The 16,183-nt window shown below is 43.7% G+C and overlaps 1 pseudogene; it reads right to left on the bottom strand.

The window, feature by feature from the left end:
- LOC139553489 (transcription factor IIIB 90 kDa subunit-like) overlaps positions 1–16,183 on the bottom strand; it is a 57,815-nt pseudogene that overhangs the window by 7,874 nt on the left and 33,758 nt on the right.

Here is a 16,183-nt window from a genome sequence, read left to right as displayed (position 1 = left end):
GAAATGTCGTTTCCCAGCAGTCTAGGCCAATGCATGCCACCTCAAGTGGGGTGGATTGCCTTCGAGTCTGTAGCATTGTAACAAATGGAGCCTCAACCAGGCAGTGGTACCCAGAGAGTTCTCTGTTGGTTCTTGTGAGAAGCAAACAGAGGCATCCTATGGAAATGCTTAGTGGTCAGTCAGTCAGGGGGTGCAGTGCAGTGGGGGAGGTCAGAGAGAGGCTGGAAACCAGAAGGAGACTATACTCTCCCGTGTGGCTCAGTTGGTAGAGCATGGCGTGGGTTCGATTCCAACGGGGGACAAATTTGGAAGAAGTATGAAAAATGTATGCACTCACTACTGTAAGTCCTCACTCCCACCTATCTGAGATATCTACTGCAGCCCTCATCCTCCACATACAACACCCCAAAGCACACATCTCTGGGTTGCTCGACTTTTCAGTTCGCTGCAGCTAGCGACTGGAATGAGCTGCAACAAACACTCAAACTGGACAGTTTTATCTCAATCTCTTCATTCAAAGACTCAATCATGGACACTCTTACTGATAGTTGTGGCTGTTTTGTGTGATGTATTGTCGTCTCTACCTTCTTGCCCTTTGTGCTGTTGTCTGTGCCCAATAATGTTTGTACTACGTTTTGTTCTGCTACCATGTTGTTCTGATACCATGTTGTGTTGCTACCATGTTGTTGTCATGTTGTGTTGCTACCATGTTGTTGTCATGTTGTGCTGCTACCATGTTGTTCTGATGCCATGTTGTGTTGCTTCCATGTTGTTGTCATGTTGTGTTGCCACCTTGCTATGTTGTTGTCTTAGGTCTCTCTTTATGTAGGAGTCCTTTTATGTAGGCGGCCTTTTGACTTGTAAATAAGAATTTGTTCTTAACTGACTTGCCTAGTTAAATAAAATGTTAAATAAAAAATAAGTCATTCTGGATAAGAGTGTCTGCTAAAATGTAAAACAGCTGCTATCTTACAAAAAAAATATATATATTGAATGGACTGGAAATAAAAAGTGTGAAGCGTAGTGGTCCATGTGGGGGTGATGTCTACTCTGCTGATGACACCGGCTCAGAGGCTGAATAGGAATGCAGAGAAAGTGATTTCTACACAGGCAGCAGGGAGAAAATTGATAGTCAGAAACTCACCACAGCCCACTCCCTTAGTGGAAGCTCTGATCCAGAATCTGGTCTAAAACTTTAGGGTCAGATTTACACTTCTGAAACAGACTGAAACCCCCCCCCACACACACAAAATATGCAGTCAAGAATTCCCCCCCAAAAAGTGTGGAATGGGCAAAGGGCTTTAAAAGTGAGAAGAAAGAAAATCAGCTTTGAATGGAAAAAGGGAACAGATGGAGGGAAGAAAAAAAGCGCTTGAGGGCAATTATCTGGGCTATTTCTGGAAGAGTGCTTTTCCATCCTCCAGTAGGAATGGAGGGAACAGGGAGGCCCTGTTTGGCAGCTGGCTGGAAAGGCATGGAGTGGTATGGCAGGAGAGAGGGAGAGGGATGGAGGGACTGGCAGGTGGGAGCGAGGGTCCTGTAAAGTACAAGCCTGTGACCGGGTGAAGGGCTGGGGGAAAGGGAGAGCTCAGAGGCCTTCCCTGGTGGCCAGGCTGGCCGTTACTGAGGGGAGACACTGTACAAAGCAGGCCTGAGACAGGAGCAGGGGTTGGTTCCTACAGTGGAGAGCCCTTAAGTGAAGTGGAGTGTGGGGAGCAGAGCCGTGGTTGGAGGAAGGGGAGTAGGAGCACAACGCCTCAGTGTAGCAGTCAGTAAGGCCCGGAAGCAGGCAGCACAATGGAATTACTGTCAGCCACCGCTCTCCTCCACTTCCCTAGGTCTCCCTGACACCATGTCTCCCCTTTTAAATAACCACACAAACAACCTTTTTAGAGTTCCAGTAACAGTCAGCTCCTCAACCAACCAGTGAAAGGTCTCTTTCTACTGTCAACAGTCAGTCATGTTCTCATTTAAAATGTCAAAATTGACAAAAAGGTACAATGTGCGCAAAGATACCAAATTATCAACATATTATACCATGGATTTGTTGAATCCTTGTTTCTGATTGGCTTGAAGGGCATTCTAGAGTGTGCATTATTTCCCTAACGCACGGTATATTTGCGCGGTAGAATTCATTCTTACATGTTCGAGCTGCTTTTGAAAGCAAAAGTCGAATTGAAAACATTATTGGCATTGTTGAATTTGATTTTCCTAATGTCAAGCTAGGACTGATGGTTTGGTTAGCTAAACTACCAAGTCTGTGTTTGGCAACTAATGTAGCTATCTAATAAACTTGCTAGCTTACATTTCTAGTGTCAAAATGTGTTAAATTATAACCATGGTATAAAATTATAATCCACATGGGGCTCGATGCGTTGTCTGGAAAATAACGCAACTCCGTGGAAGGTCAGTTCCACTCCACTAGCGAGTCATGGAACACACCTAGCACATGGTGTGATCACCGTCCTGTGGTTTAAAAAAAACTTGTTGAGCAAGCAACACTAAAGTGCAAAGCTCAGCTTTTTCTCAGCAAGTGGATGTGAGTCTTAAAAGCTACCTGCTAGTAAAAGCACAGTCACATTCAGCAAAAACAAGTGAAAGTGTACAATGAATGATTCAAAAACCATGTACATGAAATATTTATTGACGTGACATTAATGCATTTTAAAAATGTAACAAGCGGACAGTTAGAGGGAAATGGCCATTCTTAAAGAAAGGTGGAAAAAATTTGTCAATGACAGCCTCTTCAATAACGGAAAGTATTCTTAACTGGATATGTCTTCAACGTGTAGGCCTACAGTCAATGTAAACTTTTCAAGGAAGTGCTAGGCCACTGACTGGAGCCACTAGTAGTGGACTGGTGCTGTTAAAAAAACATTACCCTCCACTCCAGCCCTCGCTGGGTTATTTCTAAAGCCGGTGAGATCAGAGTATACACAGGTTTGAGGGTTGGGCTGGTTGGAGGGAGGGACTGCAACCAGATGACTCCAGTAATACTGACCACACCAGGAAGGCGGAGGAGCCTCACCTGGTTCCACCACTAAAAGGTCTAGGCTGTGCTGGGTCTAAGACTCGTACACCTGCAAGACGGTTTCACCGAAATTAGATTTAGTGTAAGAGGTTTAAAAGCGGGATAGTTGGGAAACCAATTTCAGTAATACCAAGCAAACAGAAAACGTCAAATGACTTTTCTCAAAGCTGAAGAAACAGATTAATTACAGCAGAAAGTCTCAGTGGATCATAGCGTACTGAATGTGTGCGTGTTGAGAAAGAGGGAGAGGAAAAGAGAGAGAGCAAATGAGAGCTCAAGCAAATCCTGGGAAAGAGAGAAGGTAATTCTCAGGGAAGTAGAGTCCCACGGGAGTGAGTGGCAGGCTGAGAGTCCACAGCCTTCCAGGGGAAAAAAGGAAATGGAATCATCTGTCTGCCTGTCGCTGGTGATCATTCTAGGCTAGGGGAAAAGTGCAGCCTCATCATTATTAAGAACAGCAGCAACATTGCTTCAACAGGCCGGGAAGTGGGCATGTTGCCCCCAGTGACAGACCGGAGCCTTGGAGAAGGACAAAGTACTGTTGCATCATTCTGAACACTGTAATCCTGATAGCCTCATACTCACATTTCTAGTCATCTGCCCTTTATTCTACACTGCTGCCGTAATTCAGTCTTGAAGCTTATTCAGCCGATACTGAATATATTGAATAATATATGACAGTGAACAGCAGTGGGATTATTAAATATACTGAGTCGCACTGTGGTTCTGCTCCACCTACCTCTTTCCCAATGTGCTGAGTGGTGTGCCCAGGCTCAGAGGAACGTTGGTAGGTTTGCGGTATTGTCCAGTCAGCCTCTGGGCTCTAGGGGTGGCTCCTTTTGGGGACTCTGCTATCTGGCGGGCTGGACTGGTGCTGGGCTTAACGTTCTGCTTCTTTAGGATGTCGTAGTTGATCTTAGAGGAATTTTTCTTCTGTTCCAGCATCTTCCCTATAGCCTCGTCGACCGTGCTGGCATGGATCAGAACCTTCTTCTTGGAGGCGGAACTCTTGGGATGCAGGGCACACAATGGGGTTTCAAATCACCCAGTACCTTGTCAATTGCAATTACTTAGGACACATTGGTTCTTTAGCTCATTGTACAGTTTTAACTATACTTTGCACAATGAAGGGATGCTCTAGCTATGCTAGAGTATATGGGACGGGGCTGATTGTGACATTGGACAGCATGGCATACGGTTGTTGGATCAGTGCTTTCAAAGCATCCACACCTCATTAGCTATATGTTGCGCTGCAGTTAATCTAGCTAGTTAAAACCAGAGAGCAGATGTTGGACCTAACAAAGGGCCTGGGCCTTGCCAAACCCTGACGAGAAATTAGAGAGAAACCCATTGGAGTGGAAAATATGCACACACACATTGACACACGAGAGCTTAGTGTCTGTCTGCTCGGCAGCGAGAGTGCTCAGAGGGCTTTAGCAAACCCAGGCCATCCCAAGCTCATTGCTTCTTTAGACTGGCAGGATGTTGTTGATTTACCTTCTCCTTGTAAATCCCCAGCTCCTTCTCTTTCGCTATCCTCTCTTCCTTTCCTGAAAGTATAAATGGGGATTGGGGATTAAATTGGGAATGTAATTATCAGTAAGGAGAGTCAAGACAAAACAGTATATTACAATATGTACATAGTGTGGTGTGGCTGAACCTTTCTGCTCTTTCAAGTCGTCTTCGTTCTGTTTCATCCAAAGCTCAGTCTTGATTTTCACCTCTTTGTCATTCAGGAGATACTGCAGTGAAGGGAAGTACATAAATTTCCTTAGTTATGCATTTCCCATTTTTATTCGCTGGCAATCCTGTCATTTCAGAATGAGTGGATGTTTCAATAGAAGGTGCCCTCTAAATGTCAAAATGCAGTACATACCAGCTCAATCTCATCAATACCACTTAGGTCGAGCTCTCTATTTTCAGTGTCCCCATCTGAAAAATAAATTAGACATCATCATCATTATTATTGTTGTAGGTTCTCAGGTACGTCAACTCACTCTGGGAGAAAGAGAGAAATTCCCCAACATATAACACTTTACAAACACTCATCAATTGTGTTTGTGCAAAGAAAATTGTACCTGGATATTTATCAGTAAATAATAAGCACAGCAACTTCTGATAACAATAACTAATAGGCTTAACTCTGCTTTAAGTTGATCTGCCTGTACAGAGTTTCTTTTCAATTACGATGTGCTTTCAAGATTGCAGTAGGCTTTATTTTGTTGCTGAAACAACAATTTGCATTTTGATGCGAGACAATGGATGCCTGAGCTGCATTTCCATTTTTACCCTCCTTCCTCTGATGATTACTCAGGTTGTCAGAGAAGAAACAGCCACCTTCATGCCGAGACAAGACAGGAGATCGTTCAAATCCCAGTGCACTCAACACTTCAACGATGGAAGGGGAAAAAAAAAACTAGTTCCACAAAGGAAAAGTTTTGATTACCTTTGATAATGGAGACAAAAAGGATGGAGGGTTTGACTTCGGAAAGAATGAAAAAATAAATACAACAGCTTTCACACAGACTCTTCTCCTTGATTAGCCATTTTCCAATAAAGTAGGACTCCGTCACCTGCCTAAAGACATCAGACACAGTCCCAGTCAAAGGGAAGAGGAGAATCGCATCTTAAGAGGCAATATGTTCCAGGTTTATGGGAGTCGTTTAACTTCTGTCAGCTCCCAGTCTTTTGACGTGTTCAGAGAGCCCTCCTTCCCCGGGTTCACACTTCAAAGCCGTGCCAAAAGCATCCACAGGCAGCCTTCCCAGTTAATTAAGGAGAGACAGGTGCACAGGACATACACACACACAACCTACCTTCAAGGTTGGGGTATAGTGAATTGCAATAATACTACAGAAGCAATCCAGCCAGTCGAGTTCAGTTGAGTAGCAGCTAGCCTCTCAAAAGAGCTACACAGATAGGTCCCAAACTGTCTAGGGATGTGCATCTTTCCCTTTCAAGACGATTCGATATGTATCCAGATACAGCGCATTCAGACCCCTTGACTTTATCCACATTTTGTTACGTTACAGCCTTATCCTAAAATGGATTAAAATCGTTTTTTCCCCATAAATCTACACACAATAGGCCCATATTGACAAAGCCAAAAAAAGGTTTAGACATTTTTGCTAATTTATAAAAAATAAACTGAATTACATTTACATAAGTATTCAGACCCTTTACTCAGTACTTTGTTGAAGAACCTTTGGCAGTGATTACAGCCTTGAGTCTTCTTGGGTATGAAGCTACAAGCTTGGCACAACTGTATATGGGAAGTTTCTCCCATTCTCTGCAGATCCTCTCAAGCTGTCAGGTTGGATGGGGAGCGTCGCTGCACAGCTATTTTTAGGTCTCTCCAGAGATGTTCGATTGGGTTCAAGTCCAGGCTCTGGCTGGGCCACTCAAGGACATTCAGAGACTTGTCCTGAAACCACTCCTGCGTTGTCTTGGCTGTGTGCTTAGGGTCGTTGTTCTGGTGGAAGGTGAACCTTCGCCCCAGTCTGAGGTCCAAAGTGCTCTGTAGCAGGTTTTCATAAAGGATCTCTGTACTTTGCGCCGTTCATCTTTCCCTCGATCCTGACTAGTCTCCCAGTCCCTGCCGCTGAAAAACATCCCTACAACATGATGCTGCCACTACCATGCTTCACCGTAGGGATGGTGCCAGGATTCCTCCAGACGTGACGCTTGGCATTCAGGCCAAAGAGTTCAATCTTGGTTTCATCAGACCAGATCATCTTTTTTCTTTCTCATGGTCTGAGTCTTTAGGTGCCTTTTGGCAAACTCCAAGCGCGCTGGAATGTGCCTTTTACTGTGGAGTGGCTTCTGTCTGGCAACTCTACCATAAAAGCCTGATTGGTGGAGTGCTGCAGACATGGTTGTCCTTCTGGAAGGTTCTCCCATCTCCACAGAGGAACGCTGTCAGAGTGACCATCAGGTTCTTTGTCACCTCCCTAACCAAGGCCCTTCTCCTCCGATTGCTCAGTTTGGACGGGCGGCCAGCTCTAGGAAGGGTCTTGGTGGTTCCAAACTTCTTCAATTTAAGAATGATGGAGGCCACTGTGTTCTTGGGGACCTTCAATGCTGCAGAAATGTTTTGGTACCCTTCCCCAGATCTGTGCCTCAACACAATCCTGTCTTGGAGCGCTACGGACAATTCCTTCGACCTCATGGCTTGGTTTTTGCTCTGACATGCACTGTCAACTGTGGGACCTTATATAGACAGGTGTGTGCTTTTCCAAATCATGTCCAATCAATTGAATTTACCACAGGTGTACTCCAATCAAGTTGTAGAAACATCAAGGATTATCTATGGAAACAGGATGCACCGGAGCTCAAATTTTGAGTCTCATTGCAAAAGGTCTGAATACTTATGTAAATGTCTTTTTAATTTGTAATACATTTGCAAAAAAAAAATCTAAAAACATGTTTTCACTTTGTCATTATGGAGTATGCGTGTAGATTGATGAGAAAAATATGTTATATTTAAATCAATGAGAAAAAGTCTAATATACCAAATGTGAAAAAAAGTAAAAGGGGTATACAGGAACAATATGTTTTAGTTTAAAACGATTCGGTTTGATTAGAGAAACGAATCAATGAATTTCAGTGTACTAACATTTGTTGCATAAACACATTAATTTTCCATTTTAAATTAAAATATGCTGCTGGTGGAGCTGTCTGAGCTGTGTGTGCTGTATGTAGGGATCTCATAAGGAGTCATAAGGGAAACTGGGCATCCCCCCCAAAAATTTATATTTGCAATTTTTGCATATTAAATAGTATTAGAGCTAGTAATGTATCAATATTTATCTTTAAAAAATTGCTATGATTTCACCCCCGTCTCATAATCGAATGGTTTAAAGCTCAGACACACCGGTAGGATTGTCAAACATTTGCCTGCCGACAGTACTTTGCCAGAGCCCCACCTGTTTTTTGTTGTCTGTTTTGCATGTTATTTTGACATTACGTGTCACATATCAGTTTGCAAATAATGTTTAAAAAAAAAGAGTTAATAAAGCCGCATAGAAGCATGGTCTCATTTTTGCTTTCTTGAGTAAGGCAGCTCCAAAATACAGGCGTTTCAGCCTAGCTCAGCACTTTGTGGTGGTGGGGCGTAGGGGTTGGTATGGAGCGTAGGGGTTGGTAATGTTCTCTAGTTGCGCCGTGATTGGTTCAGTGTTCTGTCTCTCATGGCGACACTACGTCACAGCAAAATCTACAGGGAGCGCTTGAAAATTCAAGCCCATTGGGTGCTGCCATAGAGTTACATTAAAAGTGCACTTCCAAGAAGGCTCAAGGTCATTGGCCACAGATAAAATAACTTCAAATCACAAAGCTACCGTATCTTTGATTGGACTGACCATGTCAACATCATACTTTCAAAATCTTAGCTAGCAAGGTAAACAAGCAGTCATCATGTATCAAGTCGACAATCTACTGGCAAATGGATTGAAGGATTGAAAAAAATCCTTGTCATATGAAGAGAAATTATAGATAAAACGTATCGGTGCTCATCGGCCATAAACATTACACAAGTTGGAAATCGCAAATTCAACAATGAGTGGTTTGGAGGGAATCAGTGGCTAACTGCAAGCGTTGAGAAGTAATCACTAGCCTGCTATTTAGTGGAGTGGGTGTGTGGTCCATGTCTGGGTTTAAGGGTCTCTTTTCCAAGCTTAAAGGGATAAACATTCACATACAATATCATGCAGAAGAAAAAGGTTGAATAAATTGGCCATGCTGTCAATCCAGCATGACTTCTGCCACATTCAAAACAACTGGGAAATCTCAGACTTCAGTGAGTTCAAGACAACTGGAAATTCAGTGGGGAAAAACGATCTCCGACTGGGAAAATACGTTTTGAACGGTCATCAAACTCACAGTTCCAAGTCGGGAACTCTGGCCTCTTACAAGAGCTCTGACCTGAAGATTACTGATGTCATGATTCAACCTTGTTTTTTCCCCCAAATTCCCAGTTGTGTTGAAAGCACCATAAATCCAGAGAATGCCAGACTTTGATGATCAAATTTGCCCACAAGGACCGCCGCACCACCTTCCTGTTCAAGTGAGGACAACACAAGGTGAGTCCGAAAATGTATTGTATGCTGCTGCATAATGATGTAATACGCCAGGGAGATATGTATACTGTAGCTAAGAAAGTAATACTAAGTGTATGTTGTGTAGTAAGCTGTTAGCAGTCCATGTACCTCACCATAATAAATGTGGTCCCTTTTCCACTCTTATTTTCGCCTACTGTTCTGACTTGGTGGTGCACATGTAGCCTATAGCCTGTTTTAGATAAATGTAATCATTTAATATTGTAAGAGCTTTCATTAACGTATCGTTTTGTGTTGTGTAATGGCCTTGCATCTTTAAAAAATTGGGGAGTGTACATGCTAGAATCGTACTTAGCAGCTCTGGACAGTGTCGGCAGTCAAGCTCTTTTGTGTTCATACAGAAAAATGTGGAAGTCGTCAGCCACTCAGCCTTGTTAAAATACTCCAAAACAGAAAGTGGCAGTAGCATTGTTTGGCAAAGCATATCCGTGCATATTACTTATGGTCTAGATTCCAAGGTATTTGCACTAAATGTTGCTATTTTGTAGAAAGCCCTTGATGATACTAGACGGAATGCCAAAGCTAGATAACTAATGTAAACTCACCCCATTCCGTACAAATGTGCACAACCGCGACATTCAAACGAGGCTACAAAGAAAACTAAATGGGACTGTAGCTACTGTGTTGACTTCAAAATCTGGGGTGTGAACTACGTTTCTATTTAAGCATTGATCGACATGGTAATGGCTCTATAGTATTGGAGAAAAGTTGAGAAAACTGACCCTCCGTTACATCGTGACGTGTCATGCCGTAACGTACAGCACGCATAAAGCAACTATTTCTGTCTTACAATCTCTCTCCACCAGGTGTAGCACTTCTCTCATCGTTTAAAAACAAGAAATGGACAGTGACGGGGGTAAGCGGGGGATACCTAGGCATTTTTTGCGTCGACACTGCAAGCATCATGACTTTCAAAGCCGCTGTTGACTTCTGAAGATCACTTTAGCACCGCCCTAAATACCCAATTCAAATTCGACACAAACCTTCAAATAGGTATGTAATGACACATTATATAAACTCTTTAGTGTTTTATTTACATTTTAGAGGCGGTAAGGTGATAAGTTGGACAGATATAGTGAAAAAAAGTAGTTCTCACACATCTCCTCTCCTTCTCACTATCACGCATTAGTTTTGCTTCCCCTCCTGCCATTTTTAAAAAGACCCGAAGGAGCTCATTGCCTTCTTGAATTATGCAGAAATGGGCCGCGTGAAGGTCTCGGCATGAATTCTGTTGGAAAGGGGAGAAATTGTGCTTTACAATGGTATTGAAATTACAGTTGATCTGGAAGTATTACGTTTTTGGGGGTGCTAAAATAAGGTAAATTGTACGGACCAAGGCGATGTACAAAAGTGAGTGAGTTTACGTTACCTAGAAAGATGACTTAGAAACAATTGAATTCACTCTCCATAATACCATACTGCCAGCCCATAGCCAAATGTTTAGCTAGCTAGCTAACGTTAGCATATTCGCTAGCTAGCACAACAGTTACACTGCACTAACTTGTCAGCTGTTTCATGGAAACTTGCTAATCCATTGTAATTTAATTATAATGTCAATACTAGCTACAGTGGTTTGTTAGCTTGGAGGAAGTATATTGTGTCATATGCATTGCGTCTGTGCACTTTGCTAGCTACCATCCCATAGCCTACATTGCATATGAAGTGTGACTGGCTCAGTTGTGAATGTACGTAGAAAATTGCCAATTTATAAAAAATGTATTGGCTGCCCCACGTGGGGGTTCGTGATCTCTGTCTCAAAGTCAAGTTGTTGGCCATTGACAAGAATTGCGATTCTAGAAGTACAAAATCGGTAGGTTTGTCGCTACCGGGTCGGCATGCAGCAGGTACCGCTTTTGCTGTAGCAAGAGAAGGAACGGCCTCCCACTGTGATAAGTACCTATCAGCAGTGAGATTTTCAGCGTGTTTCATGATTTAGAGTGTTTGGAAGTTGAGGACGACTTCTCCCGCGTCGACCATGCAGTCAGTGCGGGTAGCAAAAGTGATTGCTGTCCTCTTTATGAAATGATCAACTTTATACTGTATATCTAAAAATGACTATATACAGTGGGGAGAACAAGTATTTGATACACTGCCGATTTTGAAGGTTTTCCTACTTACAAAGCATGTAGAGGTCTGTAATTTTTATCATAGGTACACTTCAACTGTGAGAGACGGAATCTAAAACAAAAATCCAGAAAATCACATTGTATGATTTTTAAGTAATTAAATTGCATTTTATTGCGTGACATAAGTATTTGATCACCTACCAACCAGTAAGAATTCCGGCTCTCACAGACCTGTTAGTTTTTCTTTTAGAAGCCCTCCTGTTCTCCACTCATTACCTGTATTAACTGCACCTGTTTGAACTTGTTACCTGTATAAAAGACACCTGTACACACACTCAATCAAACAGACTCCAATCTCTCCACAATGGCCAAGACCAGAGAGCTGTGTAAGGACATCAGGGATAAAATTGTAGACCTGCACAAGGCTGGGATGGGCTACAGGACAATAGGCAAGCAGCTTGGTGAGAAGGCAACAACTGTTGGCGCAATTATTAGAAAATGGAAGATGTTCAAGATGACGGTCAATCACCCTCGGTCTGGGGCTCCATGCAAGATCTCACCTCGTGGGGCATCAATGATCATAAGGAAGGTGAGGGATCAGCCCAGAACTACACGGCAGGACCTGGTCAATGACCTGAAGAGAGCTGGGACCACAGTCTCAAAGAAAACCATTAGTAACACACTACGCTGTCATGGATTGAAATCCTGCAGCGCACGCAAGGTCCCCCTGCTCAAGCCAGCGCATGTCCAGGCCCGTCTGAAGTTTGCCAATGACCATCTGGATGATCCAGAGGAGGAATGGGAGAAGGTCATGTGGTCTGATGAGACAAAAATAGAGCTTTTTGGTCTAAACTCCACTCGCCGTGTTTGGAGGAAGAAGAAGGTTGAGTACAACCCCAAGAACACCCTCCCAACCGTGAAGCATGGAGGTGGAAACATAATTCTTTGGGGATGCTTTTCTGCAAAGGGGACAGGACGACTGCACCGTATTGAGGGGAGGATGGATGGGGCCATGTATCGCGAGATCTTGGCCAAAAACCTCCTTCCCTCAGTAAGAGCATTGAAGATGGGTCGTGGCTGGATCTTCCAGCATGACAACGACCCGAAACACACAGCCAGGGCAACTAAGGAGTGGCTCCGTAAGAAGCATCTCAAGGTCCTGGAGTGGCCTAGCCAGTCTCCAGACCTGAACCCAATAGAAAATCTTTGGAGGGAGCTGAACGTCCGTATTGCCCACCGACAGCCCCGAAACCTGAAGGATCTGGAGAAGGTATGTATGGAGGAGTGGGCCAAAATCCCTGCTGCAGTGTGTGCAAACCTGGTCAATAACTACAGGAAACGTATGATCTTTGTAATTGCAAACAAAGGTTTCTGTACCAAATATTAAGTTCTGCTTTTCTGATGTATCAAATACTTATGTCATGCAATAAAATGCAAATTAATTACTTAAAAATCATACAATGTGATTTTCTGGATTTTTGTTTTAGATTCCGTCTCTCAGAGTTGAAGTGTACCTATGATAAAAATTACAGACCTCTACATGCTTTGTAAGTAGGAAAACCTTCAAAATCGGCAGTGTATCAAATACTTGTTCTCCCCACTGTATATACAGATTTTTTTCAAGCAAAACTATTGCAGATGGTGAACCTGAAAAATGGAAATAAAATATAATGTAAGCCGCGATCAGTACTTAGGCTATAGTCAGATGAGTTGTTTCTCCATTGTTAGCTTAGGCTACTTTTATTCCGGTAAAACATTATTCAGGGTACTCCTGAGTGGCCAGCAGTCTAAGGCACTGCAGTGCTAGAGGCGTCACTACAGATCCAGGTTCGATCCCGGGCTGTGTCGGAGCTGAACGTGACCAGGAGACCCATGAGGCAGCGCACAATTGGCCAAGCGTCGTCTGGGTTAGGGGAGGGTTTGGCTGGCTGGGATGTCCTTGTCCCATCGCGCTCTAGCGACTCCTTGTGGCGGCCAGGCAAATACACGCTGACTTCGGTCGCCAGCTGTATGGTATTTCCTCCAACGCAGCTTGCTTCCGGGTTAAGTGAGCAGTATGTCAAGAAGCAGTGCGGCTTGGCGGGGTCGTGTTTCAGAGGACGCATGGCTCTTTACCTTCGCCTCTCCTGAGTCCATACAGGAGTTGCAGCGATGGGACAAGACTAACTACCAATTGGATATTACAAAATTGGAGAAAAAGGGGTAAAATATATATTTTACCACTGTTTTAATTCAACAGTGCATTTGATTAAAATAACGTAGCTAATTACATTGGTTGTCACTCAACAAATAAAGCCTGATATTGCTTAAGCCATTTCTACAAACATTTGAATGCTGAAGGTGACGCACATCTGTGCCAGATTAGGAATAAGCCTACCGCTCGTTGGTCAGCATGCGAAACTGAGGTTGTCAGGCATGCAAAATGACTTATAGATTAATGAGTGTCAACACAATTACATGCTTACTTTGACACTGGAGGATGCAGTTGTTACAAAAGAGCTATTTTCAGAAGGTAGAAAGAAAGTAATTTGAGCAACAAAAAAAAGAAAAAGTGAACCGGTGATTCATAACGTTTGAATCGATATTCTGACCAATGAATCGGTTTGGGGTCCCGCAGACCATATCTTATACATTTGAACAGGGACCGATGTATTTCGGTGAATCGTTCCATCTCTACAATTTACACATTCTACTCTCCTTTGATAAAACCCTACTAAAAATGATATCATAGTGGGAGATTGTTTTGGGAAAAAAACTGGTTTCTACAGTCTCGCTCTGCCCCTCCCCAGCACCTAGGCCTGGGCTGGCTGACGGGAGCCTGAGGAGTTTTGGCAGAACCTCAAGTACCCCCAGATCCCAGTACAAGGCACAGCACACCCTGCATATCGATGCCATGAGCCCCAGGATTTCTTGGGCCTTTCCTTTTCCAGGGAACATTTCTTTTCCAGCAGATTCCCCTCCCCCTGGAGCACTCTGGAATGCACTCTCAATCCGCCACAGAGGGGAGAGGGAGGCAAAGAGGAGGAAGCGGAGGAATAGACCACTGTCAGATCATCAATTGTGTGGGCAAGTTAAAAACACCCCATTCTGTCCAGATCCTCAGATATGGGTAACCTGACTCGTGCTCACCCCCACCCCAATCCCCTGCACGGCTCGGTCTCAGGCGGCCTAACTGATGGCTCACCCCATCCCCATTCCCCTGCACTGCTCGGTCTCAGGCGGCCTGCCTGTGATGTGGTCAGAGATTAGACGCTACACCGCAAAGCTTCACTGATATAAATAAAGAAAAGAAACATGCCCTCAGGAACAAACCCTAGCAGGTGGAGAGAGCCTTTTGAAGATGGAGAGAAAGAGAAAGAAGAAGAGCATCGCTGAAGTTCATTGATCTCCTTGAGCCCATATTTCATTTCAGTCTTCAGAGGAGCGGAAAAAAAGTGTGGTTCAGCAAATGACAGGGACCATCGGTGCTTGTGTCTGCCGTTCCTTCTCACCTGCATCCTCCTCTCCTCTCCGCTCTCTTCCCAGGAAACAAAAGACTCTCCAGAGTTTGTGTGATCCTCAGGATGAATCAGCTAGTGACATGGTGCTGCTCACGGTGGATCACCATTACCCAGACTTCAAGACTACCTTGATGTTCCCAACAACACTGCTCCAAGCATATCAAACACAGCCTTTCCCTTAACCTGAGAACATGACAAGCCTCATCATTCTCAAAAGTTTCCATTCAGAACCAGCAATCGTATCAAATAGACTACATGGCAGCTCTGCCCTGAAGACAACCAAACAAGGAGAGCAGAGGAAATAAAATAAAAAAAGTGTAATACTCTCCATGACTGACAGGGGCAGGCCAGGCTGAGGCGAGGAGAAGAGCACCCATTAAAATGTGACCTCCCTAACCTTGACAGAGCCCAGACAGACCCTACTCCCACACAGCCACCTGCTCCTCATGCCTGGGCCCCTGCACTGAGCCAGAGAGGGAAGGAGTGCAAGAGAGATCGAGACGGAGGGAGATCGAAAGGGAGCTAGTGAGAGATAGTGCTGCTGGGGGCAGGGCATTGTGCTGGTTCATCATATTGAGCGCATCTCTAGTACTCAACCTTGGGAGACAGGGATCCACCAGGCATTACAGCCCACTTCATTATCCTTCCCAAGCCTTTAACATATCTGAATTCTGTGTGGTTATCTTTTTCTGATAAGAATCAATTTTATGAAAAGACAGTTTCAAAGGCTTCCTTGCAGACAGGCCATGCGTAGCCATTGTGATTTAAAGGATACTTATTTTTTTATCCGGATATTTTCTATCTGCAGGCTGCAATGTATTTATTTGTTGGCTTTATGTCAGCTATTTTCACATAATGGCAATAGAAGTCAATTTTAGATCTGTACCATTTTCATTTAGATATCATTTTGATTAACCACATGACATTGACTTCGAGACTTTATTCTAAATTAAACTGTTCCACAAAAATGTGCTTATGAAAATCATAACTAGCACACAGATCAATAGAAATGATACAATAACTTGGCACTCCAAATGGAAAAGGTTGCCGACCACTGGTGTAGCCGGTTACAGGCAAATTCAGGAGCTTAACGGCAAACAGCTGGAGGAGGAGGGTCAGGGGGACGGTCGGGAACAGGTTTTTTCCCCTTCTGGTTAGGCTATACTGATATCTGGCTACCTCTTTAGTAACATGTGCATCTTCATTTTTAATTGCAGTGCTTAAAGCATCAGACAAGCTCAGTATAGTAGTTTTATTCAGTATAGTAGTCTTTATATATGGAAAAATACACGTTTAAAAATGTTGACCAATTGACTGGTTGAAAGAACAGTCGACTCTCGGTCAACTAAGATTTGTTTTTGTTGGGGACAGTTCTACTTCTGACCCTATACTGCATCAAGGTCATTCTGTGGTGAATGTCCTGGAAACCACCAATCTGGTTTCTTGTGTGTGTGGCGTGCGTGATATAAC

Source organism: Salvelinus alpinus, chromosome 25, assembly GCF_045679555.1.
Source record: "Salvelinus alpinus chromosome 25, SLU_Salpinus.1, whole genome shotgun sequence".
NCBI lineage: Eukaryota > Metazoa > Chordata > Actinopteri > Salmoniformes > Salmonidae > Salvelinus > Salvelinus alpinus.
The sequence above is the reverse complement of the archived record's forward strand: the minus strand, read 5'-3'. Positions and strand labels throughout refer to the sequence as shown.